Source organism: Mus musculus, chromosome 7 (genome assembly GCF_000001635.26).
Source record: "Mus musculus strain C57BL/6J chromosome 7, GRCm38.p6 C57BL/6J".
NCBI lineage: Eukaryota > Metazoa > Chordata > Mammalia > Rodentia > Muridae > Mus > Mus musculus.
The window spans coordinates 74,932,029-74,949,376 of record NC_000073.6 but is presented as its reverse complement, the minus strand read 5'-3'; positions in this window follow the sequence as shown (position 1 = coordinate 74,949,376).

Below are 17,348 nucleotides of genomic sequence, written 5' to 3'. Positions count from 1 at the left end.
TTAGGAGTTACAGATAAAGCAACACTTAAAGGAATATGGAGTCTTGGAAGCTCTCCAACTTTAAAACCAGTGGGTTTCCAGTTAGAGAATTTCAGGAAGATATGCCAACCCAACCCAAAGAAAGTCAGTGAAGAGAAAAGTTAAAGCCAATTAAATAGAAAATACACGTTAGAGAATAACTGAAAGAGATGCAGTTTAGTTCTCTATAAGGACTGATAAAAGTTCTATATTAAAAATAGAGGAAATACAAAATACCAACTCTCAGGGTAAAATTGGTACATCATTACCAGTCAGCCAACACCAATAGGCTAGCAAGAGGAGATAGGGGAACTCTTTTTATTCCAGTAAACTCAGGTGAAATTGACAAATTCCTTAGCATTTCCAAAAGTGCCATAAGAATTAATAGAAAGGCAGAGAGATGAATCAGTCACCAAAGTGCTTGCCACACAAGCACGCAGATCTGGCTTTGTTCCCCAGTGCCCAAGGAAAAGCCGCACACAACTGCCTGTGCCTGCAGTTCCATCCCTGAGGAAGTGGACACAGGTAGATTCCTGGAGCTCGCCAGTCAGCCAGTCTAGGCAAATTAGTGAGGCTCAGGCCCAGTGAGAGAGCCTGTCTCAAAGAATCAGTATGCATTGTGCATAGATATGAAAGGATGATTAAATAAATTTAATTAAAAATATATGGTGGAAAGCAATTGATACTGCATATGAATATGAACATGAACATGAACATATGAACACACTTGGAGAAGACTAATAGGAAGTGTAAGTGTGAAAGTCTTCACAACTATTAAAGAAATAAAAATTTTGGTCAAAAACTTACAGAGAAAATGCAATTGAGAAAGTTCTTTGGTACATTGTGTAGGAAAGATTTAGGGAGAAAATGCAATTTCATGCACTCAGAATGATGTAAAGAAAGAAAAGACTAGAATATTTATTTCCCAGCAAATTTAATGAGGATTAAATAACACTGATGCTAAACTTGGACAGGGACATTGTAGAAAAACAAAACCCTTAACAATGAATGGTGTCCTACAGATCATGTATCTATTCTATCCATTCAGTCTATCTGTCTATCTATCTATCTATCTATCTATCTATCTATCTATCTATCCATCCACCCACCCACCTACCCACCACCTATCTATCTACCCTGAGCCTTAGGTGTAGGAGTTACATTATAGATACATCCACTGGGACTGAGCACCCTTGATCAATTGCTATCTATGGGTAAACCAGATATTGTTTTCTGTACTGATCTCTAGATGTAACCGTAGCTTTTAGGAAGTCCTATAAAAACTCTTACTAGAAATAACAATTTTTAGAGTTAAAATATATGGCCATATGTTCAATATATAAAATTATCATTTCATTTTTCTCCCTCAACAAGAAAATGGGGAGATAATAGAGTAGTATATTTACATTTACACAGGAAAAATCAAATTACTAGAAATAACTTTTTAGTAAATTTACAAAAATTCTACACCAAAATAATTTTAAAATATGACTAAAGACAATTAAAGAACCAAAATGGAAGCAAAAATAAATAATAACCATAAATTACAAAATATCAGTATTGTTTTATTACAAACTAATTTGTAGCTTCAAAACAACCTCATTAAAATATCAACAAACCTATTTTTCTTATGTAGAATTCACAGTATCATTCTAATATTTATATAAAATTGGAAACCTAGGTTTTGGAAGAAAGATTTTGGAAGATTTGCATTCTCTCATTTCAAGACTTCTTTGGTAGTCAAAACACATAGAGATGAGAGAATGTGCCTGAGTTTAGGGGTGACTTCTGCATGGGACCCTCACTCTTAAGGCTAATGGGAACTATATTATAGGAAGAAGGGATAATATGTTCTAAGATATGAAAATGAATTGATACTATTGTCATCTGTTTTGAGTTTGCAGAGAGTAGTGAAGTGAATGTGAGCAGGTAGTAGCCAGCCCAAACTCCAGAAGACATTCCTTCCAATAAAAGATATGTGAGTTTGCGGAAATGTTCATTTGCAGAATTTAAAAGATTTTGACACCAGTAATGGAAGGACTTACTAAAGCAGATACAGTACAGAGAAACAGCATCCCAAGGCACAGAGACAGAGATGCTACAGGAAGGAACATTTGGTCTAAAGAACCCATGCTTGATGTAATGAATTATCAGAGCTCAGAGAACACACTTCACTTGAGAGGAGATGATCCTGGCTGTCCTAGAAAGACACAGATTCCACATGGCTTTCTCTTCTCTAGTGCAGACTGAGTAGGGTTACTGACTTTGCTTTGGTGTCTTCCTTCCTTTTGAAGATTTCTGAGCTGTGGTAGGAGGTAACTCTGACTCTGGAATGTCCCCAGGAGATGCACTTCAGGACTGACTGATGTCACGTGTACTATGGCCAAAGGGCCCAGTGTGCTTTGTGACACAGCAGCAAGCTGCAAGTATCCATTAGAAGCTCAACACACAAGGAGCCTTCCCTGCCATGCCATGGATACAAGTCTTACGCATCATTTGGAGATTTCAAGGAATATTTGCCCAAGTTGTAAATGTTCTTTGAAAGGCACACATGTGCATGTAACTCAAGAGCAGAGTGTTTGACCATAAGGAGCACGTTGCTTACTTTAGGATGATTCCAGATATACTTATGTTATTTCTTTGAGAGAAAATTACCAGTAAGCAGCAAATCATAGAATGAATGTTTGACTTTCACAAAAAACAAAAAAAAAAAAAAAACCAAAAACAAACAAACAAAAAACAAAACAAAAAACAAAAACAAAACAAAACAAAACCCTCTAGAAGCCAGTAAAAGGCTTCATAGCTATTGCGAATGGATTTACAGAGAGCTGTGAGCCTGCAGATGTGGATGCTGGGAACTGAACTTGGGTCTTCTACAAGAGCAGCAAGTGCTCTTAACTGCTGTTCCATATTCCCAGCCCCCAGAGTCTTTCTTATACTGCAGCTTTATGAACATTTCAGAGAAATTCACCTGGGTTCCATTATTATCTCCCACATTCTTTTGTTTACTAATGATTTCTGCACACCTTACCTAACCTCTCAGATTAATTTCCCTAACTCATTTAAAGCATTCATTTTCACCTCTGTCAGTGAAAATCTTTTGATAGGAAGTTTTATAAAAAAAAAATCTGCCAGAAAATATTTTTATTTCACTTTAATTATGAGAAGATTTAACTGGATATAAAATTTCACTGTGAAGGTTTGAAATGATTATAGAAGATGATTTTTTTATCCTCCATATTGGTATATTTCATCGCTTTCTGGTCTATTGTCACTGATGGGAAATCTGCTGTTTTTCCACTTAACAATCTTTGGAGGAAGTATCTGTTCTCCTTAGTTAATTTTTTCTAACTTTTAAAAAATTTTTTATTTGACAATTCTATACAGGTATATAATGTACCTTGATAATACTCACCTCTATTCTCTCTTAGAAGTCCTCCCAAATACTGCCTCAACACATCTGCCCCTCTCTTGCCTTCATGTGCTTCCCCCTATTCCTTTCACTAATTCTCTGAGTAGAATTATTCTGGCTTGCTGGAACATCAACTTCTCTTATTGGCTTGGTTGTGTGCAAATAACTATAGTTCCTGGGAGCAGAGGACAATATTTTACAGTACTATCCTCCACCCTCTTGCCCTTACACTGTTCCTATCTTTTTCTTCTATGGTGGTCCAGGAGCCTTGGAGGGGGAGGTTAGTATAGATGCCCACTTAGGGATGAGCACTCAGTAAGCACTTATTCTCAGCGTACTCTGCGTTAGCTGCTGCCCATCATAAGGAAGAAGCTCTCCTGGCCAAGACTCTGTAGTCTATTATGCCTTTCTACTATTATAGATATAATTTTATTTTTGATTTTTAAATCAGTTCTGCTTGGGATTCAGTGTGCTGCTGTATCAAAAGAGTGAGTATTCGCTCTTTTTCAATCCTGTAGAATTTCAAAATATTTTCTTTCAAAGAACACATGCTACGTTTATCCCGTTTTACTCTAGTTTTCTGTTAGTCATTTTAGAGATAGGTTAAACTTTTTATTTAGTTTTCAATGTCTTTCTAAAATGGAGCACCATCTGTATCTTTAGCATCTTTTCTGTATAGCTTCCTTCCAGTTCAGAAATCCTCTTTTCAGTTGTGTCTAATATGCCATTCAATTTCTGTATTGAGCTTAATCCCAGCAACTATGTTTACATTTATTTTATCTTCCAACCTGTCTGATTATTTGCTTATGTCTCCTTTCACTGTGACATTTTCCACTTTTGTAAAAATCAAGTGGTCTTAAACGTACTTAGTTTATTACAATTAATAGCATAACACTTTCTTCTGGAAGTCTGAAGTGTTAGGAAACAAATTTTCTCATGTTATAGCTGTAAGCTTTCTGTTGGCTTGTTTCCTTTTATCGTTTGTAAAATGCCGTGGTGAGGCCACAGTCAGTGGGAGTATTAACTCTATGGGAATTGAAACTAATCTTGTTTGAGGAAATGTTGCCAAAATCTGCTTCCACATTTGTTTGTGCCAGGTCTGAGAGTTTTTCCATTACATGGCCAGTTTTTATGTTGAACTCTCAATATTGGTATTCCAACATCATAGAGATTTAAATCTTTGGAAATGCAAAAAAAAACCACACATCTAGGTCTTGTTCTATAAAAGGATTAGGACTGGAGAGGGAGGGTAGCTGGGCCTCTCGGAAAGGATGCATATCTCCACCATATGCTCCTTCTAGGGTTTTGCATGTAGAGCAGAGCCCATTAGTAGCTGGCATGTTGAATCCTGAAGAACCTGGAAGGAAGACAGTCTCACCCATGCCAAAATGAATCTTCATTCCAGCACAGACAACTAGCAGCTTGGATTCCAAAGGACACAAAGCTGGAAAAATCTATGTTCTCTGCTTAATACTCTCAGAAGCTCAAGCTGCTCATCCCATTATTTTAAGTGGAATCACCGGAGAGTGTTAAATATGTTAGTGTCTTAAAATTCAAAGCTATAACTTCCTGTTGCAACACATGTTGGGCTCCTGTGGGTACACATGGCTTCCTAGCCCTATTCTCTTCTGAGTGTTCTTTCAGTGTAGACATCTGTGGCTCTCAACAGGTAAGGGACTGATTTTAAAAGTTTTGCTAGCTAGGTGACCAACAATTATTGCCATTTATTAAGAACTCTATACATCAGACCTCACATAATTGATTTATATTAATCATTTCATTGCATCATTTAAAGCCTCATAGTATTCTGTTTTTAACATAGTATTCTGTTTTAAAGTGTGAGTTAGAGAATTTATTAATTTATATATGGCTATTGTCTTAGTTACATACACTGTGACCAAGGCAAATCTTATAAAGGACATTTAATTGGAGCTGGCTTACAGGTTCAGACGTTCAGCCCATTATCATCAGGGTGGGGTCATGGCAGCATCCAGGCAGAGATGGGGATAGAGGAGCTGAGAGTTCCACCTCTTATTCTGAAGGCGGCTGGGAGAAGACTGGCTTCCAGGGAGTCAGGGTGTGGATCTTAAAGCCCATTCTCACGATGACACACTTCCTCCAAGACTACACCTACCTCCAAGGAGGTCACACACCTCCTAATAGTGTCACTCTCTGGGCCCAGCATATTTAAACCATCACCATCAGTGACTTAAACATTTGAACTTGTCCTAGGGCAACCTGCACCACAGCTTTGTTATGCTTTGCTATCAGGCCTCACCATATTGCTCAGGGTGACCTTGAACTTCTGGCTTGGCCTCCCAAGTCCTGGGATTACAGGTATTTACACCACATCCCACTGCCACATCCCACTCTTAAGCTCCAAGCATCCTGTTGCTGTTGGCATTGAGATTGCTTATTCTGCCACATGATAGAGACGAAGAAATTATAAAGCAACGTAAAAACACTTTTGGTGATTTTTAGTATTTTTAAATATAATCATCAAAAATATTAGTGTGCTACAACAATTTTAATATCAACACTGTCTATTTTTCCACAAACCATGAAAATGTCTCTGAAATACCACTCATTTGGCACATTTATATTCTAACTTGGCTCAGACACATTGGTTGGTTATTAAATCCTGACTGTTACACTGGAAGTAGATGGTATCTATACTTGCTCTGAAGTATTAGAAATTTTATGATGATACTCACAGGAGATGGCACCGGGGCAGCAGTTTATGCTTCTGGAATTCCCGATGCATTTTGAGTGATTTGTCTTCCCACATATTGAAGCTCTAGATCACACTTTGTGTCTGCTCAGCCTTGTGTGTTGGCCTGAGTGAGGAGGAATTTCTGCCAGGAACAGTAACTAAGGAAACGCATGAGAGGAGAAGGCTGTGCTTTCCCAAGAAAGAGACCAGAGGAGTTCTTCCTGTACTGAGGCTGAGCTTAGGATCTAGTTCATACTCTAACCAAACTATAGTTCTTGCCCTTGTACCTTGTGTTTCGAGACATGCTCTTGCTAGCCAAGCTGGCCAGCCTTGAATTCAGTCTGTATAACAGTCAGGCTTGGAATTTATAATCCTCCTTCAACAGTTTCTGAGTAGCTAGCTAACATGCCTGGTTAGAAATTTCACATTTTTCCTCAATGATAAAAGCTATTTTATCATTCAAGAAAATATGGAAAAGATTTAAAAGGATAAAAGCTGTATTCATAATTCTATCAGCTAAGACACCCACTGTTACATAATTGAGTTATGTATGTATGCCTTCTATTTGTATATTTTTGTGATTTTGTTTTTGATAGTTACCATTGAACTATAGAACCAAATCTGTTCAGGTTAATCATAAAAGTTAATAATATTAATATTTCTTAATATGATATCAAGTGTTTTCACAAAAGTTCCATGCTTAGTATAGATATGCCTTTTACCTGAATATTTTACATATGCCAAATACTCAGGACTGAGTTGATTTCACAGTGGGCCTCCTTGAACTGTATTTCCTGGCAGCCGATGATGATAACCATCTGTCCTCTCTATTCACAGCACACCCTTAAGTCTGATGATGTCTCCTCCCTCGGCTTCTCCTGGATGTGATCCAGGTTTTAGTTGATCCTAAGCAGCAGTAGGATGTATCAAATTGTCCCTGTAATGGCAGAGGACTGCCACCAACTCTTAACTGCAGTCTAGTCTTTTGAAAAGTCATTCTTTGATGGTATACTGCAGCACGGCACAATGAACACTTTGAATCCTATGTAGCATGCTTCTTAGATTTGTCTTCTTTCAACTCACACCTTCCCAAGCTCAGCACTATCTAGCATGCTGTATTCGCTGTAGATTGGAGTTTCTAATTAGAATGCACCTAAATGTGAAAAAGAAGTTGCTACAGAATAAACACACCATGGTGACATTGAAGACAACAAAATGGTAGTGATTGGTTAAACTCTCATCTGCTTATATTAATTTAGCAGCAATTAAAACACAAGAGGAATAAATATAAAGTGCGCTCTCTCCCTCTCTCTCTCTCTGTCTCTCCCTCCCCCTCCCCCTGTGTGTGTGTGTGCACACACACACACACACACACACACACACACGCTCCCATGTGTGCACATGCTTGCTCAGCCAATGAGCTAGCTGCCTCAGTGATTCCAATTTCTGCTGAAGACCCCAGGGTTTGTGCTGAGAATCTAAGGTTTCCCTGAGAACCACTGGTCTTCAGTCCACATTTGCATGATGAATCTGTTCAGACAGCAGCAAAGACTGGTATTGTGACCAGCCACAGTGTAGATGCACACTTCATCAAATGTGAATGTGGGCAAACAGGAAACGCTATTTTCTCTTCAGACAGCTTTCTATCTGGGCCTCTACCCGAAGCTTTTGCCTACTTTAAGGGAAGGACCTAGTCCTTCAGTCAATTCTTTCTATGGTTTTAATTGACAAATATTGTGTATTTATGATATATAATATGGTGTTTTGAGAATTACCTTCATTTTGAAATGGCTGAATTGATCTTACTAAAATATGCATTCCTTCATATGTTTATCATTTGCACTGTGGTGGGAACAATATCCCTCTTCGAGTACACAGAGCATGGCTAACTAGTGCAACCAAGGTGTACAGTAGACTTTCTACCTTGTGTCTAACTGAAAATTTACATCTTTGATGGACAACTTTCTGGTCTCCCTCCTCGAGATGATTTCTGCTTTCAACTCTCTGGGTCTCTGTGTCTAAAACTGTTTTAGATTCTGCATGAGAGATCACCTTGCATTTGCCTCTGTGGCTTGGTCATTTCATGTCACACAATGGCCTCTAAGCATGAATCTCTAGAATCATCTGTATTTTCACAAATATTTAAGAAAAACATTTCAATTTTATTCATTCATTCATTCATTCATTCATTCATATGTGTGTGTGTGTGTGTGTGTGTGTGTGTATGTGTGTGTGTGTGTGTGTGTGCCCGCGTGCATGTGTATTTAGGCACCATAGAACAAGTATGGAGGTCAGAGAACAGCTTGCTAAATCAGCTCTGTTTTTTCACTAATGAAGGTTCTGGGACTGAATTCAAGCTTGAAAGAAACTCCCCCAAATTAGCCATCTCACTGGCCTGGTAAGATTGTGTTTTCCTCTTTGGCAACAACCATCCCGACAGTTGTGAGGTGATAACTTTGGACTTTGCACTTCAATAATTTTTAAGAAAGTAGATCTCATGTTAAATAAAAAAGGAAGGAAATATTTCAGAGTAAAACAACATTACCATAACATACCTTTTAACATCTCACTAAAATTCTTTATTTTGTACATACATACATATAAACATACATACATACCATACACACACATATACATACATATGTATTCCTAAATATAACCTATTGAGTCCATCTTTTATTTTTTGGGATTGCATTTACATCATTTACCTCTTTTCTTTTGTCCTTCTAAGCTCTTGCATCACCCCCTCTCTCTCTCTTTAAAATCCACAGGCAACTTTTTAAAGATTATTTGGTAGATAAGTCCACAGGGACTGGACTCCACACAACTCTGCATTTTAGTTGGTTGTAGGTTTCTGCAATTGTTCTAATTCCAGCAGATTAAAAGAGAAGCTTTTAAAATTAGGGACAAGAACTACATTCGTTTGTACAGCAAATATTTAGACTGTAGTTAGGGGTTATACTGGTTGAATAAGATAGTGGTTATATACCACATTTTACTACTCAGCTATTAAAAAGAATGAATTTATGAAATTCCTAGGCAAATGGATGGACCTGGAGGGCATCATCCTGAGTGAGGTAACCCAATCACAAAAGAACTCACATGATATGTACTCACTGATAAGTGGGTATTAGCCCAGAAACTTAGAATACCCAAGATACAAGATACAATCTGCAAAACACATAAAACTCAAGAAGAACAAAGACCAAAGTGTGGACACTTTGCCCCTTCTTAAAATTGGGAAGAAAACACCCATGGAAGGAGTTACAGAGACAAAGGTTGGAACTGAGACGAAAGGATGCACCATCTAGAGACTGCCATACCCGGGGATCCATCCCATAATCAGCCTCCAAACGCTGACACCATTGCATACACTAGCAAGATTTTGCTGAAAGGACCCTGATGTAGCTGTCTCTTGTGAGGCTATGCTGGGGCCTAGCAAACACAGAAGTGGATGCTCATAGTCAGCTATTGGATAGATCATAGGGCACCCAATGGAGGAGCTAGAGAAAGTACCCAAGGAGCTAAAGGGGTCTGAAACCCTGTAGGTGGAACAACAATATGAACTAACCAGTACCCCTGGAGCTCATGTCTCTAGCTGCATATGTATCAGAAGATGGCCTAGTCAGCCATCAGTGGAAAGAGAGGCCCATTGGTCTTGCAAACTTTATATGCCTCAGTACAGGGGAACGCCAGGGCCAAGAAGTGGGAGTGGGTGGGTAGGGGAGTGGGGTATGGGGGGACTTTGGGGATAGGATTGGAAATGTAAATGAAGAAAATACCTAATTAAAATAAAAATTTAAAAAAAGATACTGGTTATATGTTATCCACGATCCATGATTTCACTAGACTGAATAGCTAGCTAGGTTTCCGGTACCAGATATGATGTTCCTCTTGTTGGAATGGTCTTAAGTTCAACCAGGGAGCTGCTAGTTACCTCCAGGGTTTGTGTGCCACTGCTGTACCCTGAGGGTCATCATGCTGTTCTGGTTGTTGTTGGGATTCATGGGTATCATAGCTAGATATGACTTTTGGTTTCTTTCTTCCCTTAGAAGCTTACATGGCCCCTTTTGGGACCATAAAAGCTAGTTCTCATGATGGAGCCTTTCAGTCAGATGCAGGATCCTCTGGGGTTCTGAGAGATGAAGGGAAAAAAGAGGAAATGTAATCATAATTTTCAAAAAAGAACTATCTTTTAAAATATAAGTAAAATTTAAATAGCAACACATCTATGTCTGACATGAATGGTTTCTTTCAATATGGACTTTCCTTTTATCTCTGAAAGCCAACCAAGGTTGATAGCAATAGGTTGTATGTTTTGGGTTGTCTCTTGGAACCCTGACTGACAACTCAAAAGAGGGCTTCTCGTGGCTGGTTTTGGGGTTTTTGTTAGATGATCTTTGACTCTTTGAGAAAGCATTACCAAATCAGATGAGACATTTTCATCTAAACTATATTTATATTTATATATAGACTTACATGTATTTTGGATTGCTTTAGGTAGATAGTGAAGAATATGAATTTTTTACAATTTTTGCAGCCTGTTATATACTTTCTATCGCTCCTCTACTCCCCCACCCTAGCAATGGCCCCTTTTTACTTTCCAGGGTTTTGCAGTAATTCCAGGATATCTATTCATACCTGAGGATTCTCGCCAATATCTGTAGTATAGACCAAATTATAAAAATAAATTTTTATGTATCATATCCTAAACTTTTTTAAAATTTAATTTTCATCATTTTCAGATATTATCACATATTGTCCACACTGGCCATTCTTGAACTTACTATGGAGCCAACCATGACCTTGAATCTATGATCTTTCTGTCTCTATCCCCTAATGTCAGAGCTGAGCTGGTATTATAGGCATATTCCATCAAATCTAGTTTCATGAAGTGCTGCAGAGAGAACTCAGGGTCTTATGCATGCTGGGCAAGCACTCTACCAAGTTCATTATAGCCTTAGACTCCAAAGACCCTTTAAAAGAGTTTCCTACATCTGATTCTAGGATGCTTTCTTTAGTGCTGAGAAATTGACTTTCATATACAGATAGATGCTCAGGAAGGGTTGGCTTATCACCTTTGGAAACTTCTCTCTTGAACCTCTGTGTGAGGCAGGTACCATTCGAGACAAACTCCTACATTTATAAGAAATCTCCGGTCTGTTTAAAAGACTGCCAACATTTAAAGGCGTTCTTTCTCTCTGATTTCATTTCAACTCTTTGAACTCTTTGAAGTAACTTATGAGGAGCCAGTCAAGGTCACAAAGGGATCCTGACTCTGATCTAGAGTGAACTTGACTCATTATAATGCTAAACTGGCTACTCCCCAAAATATTCATGTCTATCATTTGTGATTTTTTTTTAAACATATACTCTATAGCCTTAAACTGATCAAACTGATCATGGTCAGAAATGTACACCTTAAACTAACCATGCTTTGAAATGTGTCCAACACATATATAGGCTCCCTGAATAAACTCTAAACATTTCCTTTTATCCATAAGACCACTGGTGTGTGTGTGTGTGTGTGTGTGTGTGTGTGTGTGTGTGTGTGTGTGTGTAGCTACCATACGTCAAAACTGATTTTTATTTTGTTTTCTGAGACACTAGACATGGAGCTTACTAACTGGTCGGAACTGCTGACAAGCACATCCCCAGTGTCATGTGTCCACCTCTCTGGTGCTAGGGTTATAGGCACTCCCCAGTGTCCTCATGTCTCCACCTCCCTGATGCTAAGGTTATAGGCACACTCCAGTGTCCTCATGTGTCTGCCATCTGCCTCCTTGGTTCTCGAGTTATAGGCACACCATCTATTCTGGATTTTATGTGGGTGCTGAAGATCTGAACTCAGTTCTGCATGCTTGTGTGGCAAGTACTTTACTTAGCAATCCATCTCACCACTCCCAGTAGCACCGCTTCTTAAGCGACCCCAGTGATCTCCTTGCTTGCTGTAAATAAGAGATTGTTCTCCACTCTTTGATCCTCTAAATGTGTTCATTGCCTTGACACCCATCAAAAGGAGATTGCACTGTGTCCAGTTATGTTTTGTACGAATCCCTCACATCTGATAGAGTTAGTAAATGTCCATCTATAGATAGATGGGGGATGATGGAAGCCATGCTGAAAAGAGCAAGAGTTCAAAAGTAAGAGCTGAAATTGAAAAATACAATGGATCTGGACAAATCCTGACCTCGTCCTATACCAGTTGTGTAACCTTGATAATGATATAATGTCTCTGAACTGTATTTCCTTTGTAAAACTCAGGAGTGTTTTGTAACTTAAAAGTAGTACCCTTGCAAAGTCCCTCACAGGAAGTCAGTGTTTCCTGTCTACCTCCTTCCTTTTGGTATGCAAAGGGGATTTGGTTCTTCATGGACTGGTGTAATATCATTGAGTGTTCTTGGACCAGACTGTGTATACCTTAGGATGTCCTAGGCAAGGAACTGAAAGCTATTCGCAGGACAAAAGAAGGTGTACAGGGAACATTTGGTGGCATCTTCCACCGTATTGGCAACTACATTTACAATTTCTGGAGATTGGAATTGGCTTCATCCTTATGAAAATAATAATCTTCTCACTCATTTATCACCTAACACAATCCAGTGTCTAGTGCATAAATGCCCATAATAAATGTAAAGAGAAACTGCCTGACATCTGCAGCCCAGGAAGATATTAGCACAGTAAATATTCCAAGCACCAGCCAGTGGCAGGTAATACATTACCTGCAAATTATCCTGTCTCTTTCCTGGAATACCAGTTGGTGACAAAACAGGTATGCAGTAGGTAACATGAATTAACTGAGGAGGCTCACCTCATGGAGGTATGATCATAATTCTCTCTCTTATGAAATAATGCCAACAACGTTTAACAATCCTATAATCCTTTTTCCCACTGGGTTGCAGAGTCACTCAAGGGTGTCTTTGCCCACATCCCACTACTTTCCATTTATAGACTAATTCTTAGTCTCATTCACCTATTTTTTTTTTTTTGAGATACTTGTACAACATTCTTCTTGGAGACTCTCCAAAATTCCCCATCTCCTCTGACCCAGACATCTCGAGATATAGGTGTAACTGTCATGGCTGATGTGGAGGAATATGGAGCCTCATACTACTTGCCTTGTCCTTACACTTACAGTCCTGTCAGCGGGGGGCAGGCAGTACAAAGTAAGGGCAAGCAAGCTTGTGAAGCAGGTCCAAGGTACCTTGGCTCTACTATTCTCAAAGGTCTCTGGTCTTGCCCAATCCAGCGCAGAAGGCACCATCTACTGCCCTGAGTTTTCATAGCGTTCGATAAGACTGGTTTTCTAGGTTCACTCTGACTGAAAATTGCTGCTTCAACAACAGGTGTCTAGTTCCTCACGATTCTGGAGGCCGAATGTGCAAGATGAAGTCTTGCCAGTGTTGGCTGATTTTCTTTCTTCTTGACTTGTAGATGGGACCTTCTCCCAGGCATTGCCATATCCCCCTTTCTTTGAGCAATGTGTCTTGTGTCCCCCCCTCCATGGATCTCTTGTTACAAAGAAGCCAGGTTGATTGATAGGCGCCACCATAATGGATTCATTTGGACATTATGAGGTCTTAGGAGTTAGAGGAGAAATAGTACAGTCCACCTCTTATTCAAAAACCACACAAGTAACATTCATGGTGTAAGAATAGTTTATCAGTTACAGAGAGACCAACACCCTTTCTCCCCTTCTGCACACATGGAGGTAAGGCAATAAGAGGACACAGTCATCTGTAAACAAGGATGCAAAGCCTGCCTTCTCACATTTCTACTGCTGTGAGGAAACAAATACCTGCTGTTTAAGCCAGCCAGGCTGATATTTTGTCAAGGTGTCCTCAGCAGACTAATACAAATGTATTCTGTGAAAATCTCTAGAAGACTTTTCTTATTTGCTTTTATTTGTCTGCTTGATCCACATTATATGTTAGAATGGCTATGTAGTTGTGGCCAGTACTATGTCTCTCCCAATCCAGAGAAGGGACAATGACCACACATGCTGCACAAAGCAAACCCCATGTGTAAATATTAGGTACCATATTCCAAGATGATGTTGGAAAGAGGAATCCAAGCAAGATAACCATGCCCCTAAGGAGAGAGTTCTGGAAATCACATTCTGGGGTTTTTTTAAAAAGATTTTATTTATTCATTTTATGTATATCAGTATATTGTAGCTGTCTTCAGACACACACCAGATGAGGGTATCAGATCCCATTAAAAATGGTTGTAAGCCGTCATGTGGTTGCTGAGAATTGAACTCAGGACCTCTGGAAGAGCAGTCAGTGTTCTTAACCACTGAGCCATCTCTCCAGCCCTGGAAATCACATTCTGTGGGAAAGTAAGTAGCTAAGGATCTGACAGAAAGGAAAGGAACTAGACTTGGAGAGAAATGGTGACTTTAGGACTGGAATGATACTGTCAGTGTCAATGAAAGAACATTTTAGGTCACCAGATCTTACTTTAATGAGAAACACCTTTCTGTAGAGCTACTTATAACAGCAAACTTCCTCAGAAAGAATTAGTCTACTTTTTTCTGGAAGTGAGTGTCAGATGAGGACAATATACATTGGGTACATGAAGCAGTGGATTTCTTCTCCCTTGCCATGTGTGCAGGGCAAGGCTTAAAGCAAAAGCCAGGAAAACCCGATTGTTTCATGGGGTTGAGCACTAAGGTCAAGTCACAGAGCTCACTATTCATGGGTGGATGCTACGTGAAAAGTCAAATCACACAGCTAGGCTCTGCACGGGCTGCATTTGCTTCAGCTTGCAGTGTTTGATTTGGAAAGTTTGCCCCTAGGCAAACAAATATTCACATTATGGATTTTGATGTTGCTCTTCATATTTGTGCTATAATGAGTCCACTCCCTTTTCAATATTGAAACTATTTTAAAGGCAGAATGCAAACAAATGGGTTTCCTCAGATCAAATGACATTTAAAAAAAAAAAAACAAAACAAGTGTAATGCACTTTTGTGGTAGCACAAGCAGAAAGAATCTGGACTAACAATAGCTGCCCAAATGCTCTCCCTTCTCGTTAGAATATATATATCTTTCACCCTTTGCAACAGATATGCAGGGTCTCTGAGTGATGATAATCATGATTGATATTTTATTGTTCATAATACCAACTCTTTTACTCTGTGTAAACACATACACAGACACAAGCATCCATGTGTACACACACAGAGACAGAGACAGAGTCGGAGACAAATAGAGAAACAGGGAGATAGAAACAGAAAGAGAAACTGCATGTAGACACACATTATTTTAACTTGATATAGATTTATACCTCTCCACAGCACATAATATACCATTAGCAATGCCCCAGACTATTAATGAATTGGGAAATTTGATTTTTAAGGCAACAATGCCATATTCCATTTATGAACTTTTCCTGAGTCCCATAAACTTCAGTGTTTACCCACTGAAAGTTTATGATGTTGCTGATGTTCTGCTATTAAAAGTGAACCACGATGAGCACCTCGAGTAAATATTTTATGTGTATCTTTTTATTGTTTTTTTTTATGATAATCACTAAGCACAGCATTAGTGGGCCAGAGCCTGAATATTTAACACCCGACAACAGAAGTTCTTTATTTAACTCACCCCCAGAAGGACTACTGCTGTATGTATTCCTATGACTAGTGCATAAATCAGGCTGCTGACCTGTACTGCTTCATTAAGTGTAAGCACACAATCTCAAGAGAAGTTTTGCCAATTTGGTAAGCAAGAGTAAACTCGCAACTTCATTATGATGGGTTTGATTAGCAAAATTAATTTTTTTCCCTTCGATATGGTTTTAAGTGATTTAAATGGCATCTGTTGAGGATTGGACATGGAATTTGCTAATTTTTCCACTTCTTCAATATTTTTCTTGTTAACTGAAAGATGCTTTGTAGTGTAAAATAATAAAATCTGTGACTCAGAGATTTATCTGTTGTCTGACTCCCAAGGCATAAGCCATCACTACTCAGCTTTTATCTTTCTCTCTAGTTTTAACTGCATTAGTTTTGGGGAAGGGGTACAAACTTTTCTTATACCTCACATCCCTGAGCGGTGTGTGTGTGTGTGTGTGTGTGTGTGTGTGTGTGTGTGTGTGTGTGCATGTTATGTATTTGTCTCTGTGTGAAAGAGTATTCTTAAATATGGTGTTCACATATAGCTCAATGAGTGCACGTATAGCATTTGGTAGCCAGAAGTAAGCACAGATCTCTTCCTCAATTCTTCAATTGCTTCTCCACCTTAATCTTTTTTTAAAAACATTTTATCAGATATTTTCTTCATTTACAATTCAAATGCTATTCCAAAAGTCCCTTATACCCTCCCCCCACCCTGCTCTCCAACCCACCCACTCCCACTTCCTGGCCCTGGTATTCCCCTGTATTGGGGCATATAATCTTTGTAAGATCAAGGGCCTCTCTTCCCAATGATGGCCAATTAGGCCATCTTCTGCTACATATGCAGCTAGACACACAAACTCAGGGGGTACTGGTTAGTTCATATTGTTGTTCCTCCTATAGTGTTGCAGACCCCTTCAGCTCCTTGGGTACTTTCTCTAGCTCCTCCATTGGGGGCCATGTGTTCCATCCAATAGATGACTGTGAGCCTCCACTTCTGTATTTGCCAGGCACTGGCATAGCCTCACTAGAGTCAACTATATCAGGGTCCTTTCAGCAAAATCTTGCTGGCATATGCAATAGAGTATGCGTTTGGTGGTTGATTATGCTATGGATCCCCGGATGGGGCAGTCTCTGTATGGTCCTTCCTTCCGTCTCATCTCCAAACTTTGTCTCTGCAACTCCTTACATGGGTATTTAGTTCCCCATTCTAAGGAGGGACGAAGTAGCCACACTTCGGTATTCCATCTTCTTGAGTTTCATGTGTTTTGCAAATTGTATCTTGGTTGTATCTTGGTTATTCTGTTTCTGGGCTAATATCCACTTATCTGTGGGTGCATACCATTTGAGTTCTTTTGTGATTGGATTACCTCACTCAGGTTGATATACTCCAGATTCATCCATTTGCCTACGAATTTCATAAATCCATTGTTTTTAATAGCTGACTAGTACTCCATGGTGTAAATGTACCACATTTTCTGTAACCATTCCTCTGTTGAGGGACATCTGGTTTTTTTCCAGCTTCTGGCTATTATAAATAAGGCTGCTATGAACATAGTGAAGCATGTGTTCTTATTACCAGTTGG